At 39.8% G+C, this 4,724-nt stretch overlaps 1 pseudogene; it reads right to left on the bottom strand.

Annotated features, from left to right (window-relative positions):
* Window positions 1–2,520: 2,520 nt before the first annotated feature.
* On the bottom strand, window positions 2,521–2,884 carry LOC109459401 (cytochrome c oxidase copper chaperone pseudogene; annotated as a pseudogene).
* Between the last annotated feature and the right edge of the window lie 1,840 nt (window positions 2,885–4,724).

The following is a 4,724-nucleotide window of genomic DNA, read 5'->3' as shown; positions in this document are numbered from 1 at the left end:
TTCCATTGACCTGGGGACAGGGGATAGAAGCAGATCCAGGTGAGAATGCCAGAATCCTGCTCTTCTTAGTAGTTTTTTCATACATAAATATTTCTTAGATTTTGGTATGCCTTTGGTCAATTTCCAGGGCACTGAACTAATTGTTTTTACCTAATTTGCCCAGCTTTATAGTTACTTTTTGGGGAGAGGATTTATTGACCTCTTCACTGGCCATAGCCAGAAATCCCACTAACAAGGCCAGGGTCATCAAAACCTATTACCTTCAGTAAAACTGGAAGTTTCAATATTGATCATTGCTTGTCAGATCCTGACACCTGCTCTTTTGTCACTTATTATAGAGTAGAGTTGCACAATACTGGTTTATCTATCATTCTAATCTAAACAAGTTTATTTAATGCAATGGTAAAAAAAAACTTTTGCTGGGGGCAATGTCCCCAACATAGCAATCTTCAGCAGAGACTTGTAGGTGGTGTTCAATGTATAAGAGGATAGGCTTTTGTGTGTTGTAACAGTCATGACTTCAAGTTTTACAGCATCCCCCCAGTAGGAAATAGAAGGTAAGATTTTTTTTTTTTTTTTTTTTTTTTTATGGTAAGCCACAGAGTAGATTTATTCATAGCCAACACAAATCACATTGTAGAACTATACTCATTGATGGTAAAACATATCAAGGAAAAAAGGCAATTTATATTATGAACTCATTAAAAATATGTAGCATAGAAAAATGATCTTTTTGTTTTAAAAATGTATAAATGCATATGAAAAATCTGGAATAGCATACATCAAAAATTAACATTGGGTGATAAGGTAATGAAAATTGTTTTTCCTTTTTTTAGTCCCAGGATATATTCAAGCAGAGTTTGGATAACTATCTACCAGGGATCTGTATTAGATGAAAAGTTGGTTCATAGCTGTCTTAGCAGTCCAAGATTCTATTCTTTTTTTTATTTTTTTTATTAAGATTTTATTGGGGAAGGGGAACAGGACTTTATCGGGGAACAGTGTGTACTTCCAGGACTTTTTTCCAAGTCAAGTTGTTGTCCTTTCAATCTTAGTGGTGGAGGGTGCCGTTCAGCTTCACGTTGTCCTTTCAGTCTTAGTTGTGGAGGGCGCAGCTCAGCTCGAGGTCCAGTTGCTGTTGCTAGTTGCAGGGCACAGCCCACCAACCCTTGCGGAAGTCAAGGAATCCAACTGGCAACCTTGTGGTTGAGAGGATGCGCTCCAACTGAGCCATTCGGGAGCTCAGCGGCCACTCAGCTCAAGGTGCCATGTTGAATCTTAGTTGCAGGGGGAGCTGCCCATCATCCCTTGTGGGACTCGAGGAATTGAACTGGCAACCTTGTAGTTGAGAGCCCAATTGAACCGGCAGCCTTCCGTGTTAGGAGCATGGAGCTCTAACCGCCTGAGACACTGGGCTGGCCCCAAGATTCTATTCTTCACCTAGAAGAATGCTCCCCAAACTATAAAATGTGTATTAAAATAATTATATCCAAATATTCAAGTGAAAATATGAATATAGAATCAGAGGATGTTAATAACACTAAATGCTAGATACTGTGCCAAATGTTTTATATACACTATTTTAATTAATACTTGCAATCTTGTAAATTAGGTATTACTACTATTCCTGCTTCTTTCTTTTTTTCTTTCAGATGGGAAAACAGATTCAAAGAGGTGATGACTTGCTTGAGCTCACGTAGCCACCTGTTGAAACTAAGGCTATCACACTTCAAAGCCATGCTCTTAATTAACTAGGAAGGAATCCTAAGGAATAATTTAATTCCGCTGCTTTATCTTATATAAGGGGCAATTTTCTCATCACACAATGACATTGAACACTATGTATTCTTATGTTCCTCAGAATCTTTTGAGATTTGACTCAATTTACTTAAAAGATAGAATATGACCAATTGTTTCATTAGCCCTTAAGCAACTAACAGGACCACAGGGTTGCTATAGTAAGCAAACCACACTGTGTTCTACTGCAGGTATCACCACCGCGTAGCATAGGGCTATTTCATTAGTGACTTATTTGTACCAATTCAGCCTCTGGCTTGCGCCAATTTCTAACTAATAAGAGACAACTCTCTCTGGCCCCTGGGCATTAAACTTAAGATCTTAGTCTAGCCTACAATATAACTAGCCAGTTTAGATTGTGTCAAACAGCTAAGATCTTCCAAGCCAAGGCACTCTAATGTGGTTCAAAATCTAAAGTAATTGCTTCCCCAAAAGAGAGTAGTAGTAAAGAACAACAATAAAGATTTAAAATGTTAAGACTGAAGGCTTGTCCAGTTCTTGACTTTAAGTTAAATGAAAAATAAAACCTTGAATGAGAGGACATGGCGACCACATTCATTCCAAATTGGTAAAGGGTTATATTCTCACTTCTATGCGCCTGATTTTGGAGATGTCACTGGATGAGATCAGTATCTGTTTTCTCCTTACAACAAATACCTAGAGTTCACTGAAGATTTTTCACAAGGGATATTTTTTTTTCTTATTTTTTTAAAATAAATTACAAATACTTTTTCCATTTATCAACGTTCATCAAAGAACTCTTCAATTTATTAAGTCATCTTCATTCTTCAAGAATTATTTATTCACAGAGCAGATCACCATTTCATATCTTAAATCCCAGGGCTCTCATGCACTCCTTGTGGGCCTCAATTAGGTGTCCGCAGTGCTCTTCTCCTTTCTCAAGGATGCATGCATCGCGCGCCTTCTTGGTCTCTGGGCAGGCGCAGCAGGGCTTCCGTGGCTTCTTCTCTTGCGTCTGAGATGGCAGAGGGCTTGCGGCCACCACACCCGGCATCTTTCAAGCCCAAAGCAGCAATTAGCACAGATACCCTCAACTCTCCCAGCCACCGCAAAAGCTAATTTGCCCCTACCAGAAGGTAAGATTTTTTATAACCATTTTCCAACTGTATAACTGTCATTAAAAGGTAACTAAAAGTAACATTTGAATGTTTAGATACCTGGCATTGTACTGTTTCACTTACATTAACTGGGAGTTGGATGTTATGACAAACCACATTTTATAGTTGGGAAAGTAACATACGAGGAGTCACCACCTAATAACGGGGCTCTGAAACCAGGTGGTGAAGCACCAGAGCCTGCGTCTTTATTTTCTACATTCTGTGGCTTTTCAATAGATAGTGAGTTGTAACCTATTTCAATATTAAAGACAGTAACAAGGAGATAGTGTTTATGTCCAGGTTGGACATGGAAATTATAACTACCTTGACATAACTAATTCTTGCCTAGATGTGCTTAAGTGGAGCCATTCATGACAGACTATAAGCACATGCAGCCCCCTGAGTGGCCCACACTAAGTGTGACGGCAGGACTTGGGGAGGGTACCCTCTCCTAAGGACAGCAGCTGCCGCCTGTGGGTGGGCTGGGCATCACTTATGGGAAAACCCTTCTCTTCTCAATGAGTCAGGCTAATAAGGAAATTGAGGGCCATTCAGTATCCTCATTTTAAGGATGAGGAAATTGAGGTTCAGGGAAATGACCCTTCCCTAAAGATGCTGAAGGCTACTTCAGACACCACCTCTTCCCTGACACCTTCCACGTTAAGACACTAGTCCTCACTGCTCTCCTGTCTCTGAATTCCTTTCTTATGACTGGTATGCTTCCTTCAGGGAACCCTGTTCTGGCTGCCTGCGTGGTTTGATTCTCATGAGGTACATTAGAACCACAGTACAGGTTGGAGCCCAAATGCTCTAACACCCTACACATTGGAGTGAAAGGCAGTGTGGCAGCCTGTCTTATTTCTGGGGAAACATCTCAAACATAGGGCTTTCTAACAGTGGGCATCGTCTTCCACTTACATGGTCACATCTAATTATTTCTCTATCCCTCTCTCTTTCTCCAGCTCTTAGAAATATGGAGACAAATAGGATTGTGGGATAATATAAAAGCTTCCCTGAATGGAGCCTCCTCTACCTATGGCATTGGAATGAAAGAACTTTTCCTTTCCCAGCTTTCTCTTCCTCACTTTCTCTCCAACTTGAGAATGGGAAGATAAATACATCATGGGCATTCCTACTCTAATGTCAGAGGTCCTAGGAACCAAAGACCACAATAATCTGTTAGGTAAATTCTCTAAAGAACAGGGATTTGGACCAAGTTGTGTAGTTATTTATGGTTAGTTGGTGTTCCTAATGCTAGCTTATTTCATTCCTCCCTTTTTCTTTCTTCATGTATTTCTTTTTTTTTCTTCACTGTGTATATTTTTATTTACTAAAATACACGTAGGCGAGTTCTTATAAATCAAGATATTTTGAGGAATGTCAAGAAATAAGGCATTTTTAATGATTAAACTTATCTAATTTCTCATGGAAGTGAAAATCATAGCTTGGAATAACCAGCACCTTTATTTACTCTTCCCTGATACTACTGCTAGAATCTTGCTTTCTATTCAAACCTCCTCCTATGGCAAGACACGGAGGGAAAGAGACAGTACCCTGGTTTCTCCCTCCTTTCAGAGCAGAAAACGTTGTTGAATTCCAGTAGCGGGATCAGCAGAGGATGTACTAACCCTAAGACCCCATCAGAGAAGAGCATGAGAAAAAGAAAAAAGGGGAAGAGAAACAGAAGAGGAGAGGAGGAAAGAGAGTGTAATAAAGACTCAAGGAAGAGTAATAGATAAGGCCCTGGCCATTCAAGATGCTGTTGCGTGAGCTACTTCTTGTTTTTCTTCATTTCTTGTTTCTCTCCAC

This window comes from Rhinolophus sinicus, chromosome 2, assembly GCF_057876585.1.
Source record: "Rhinolophus sinicus isolate RSI-liver-muscle chromosome 2, RSI-T2T, whole genome shotgun sequence".
Classification (NCBI taxonomy): Eukaryota; Metazoa; Chordata; class Mammalia; order Chiroptera; family Rhinolophidae; genus Rhinolophus; species Rhinolophus sinicus.
This window is presented reverse-complemented; position numbering and strand designations above follow the sequence as displayed.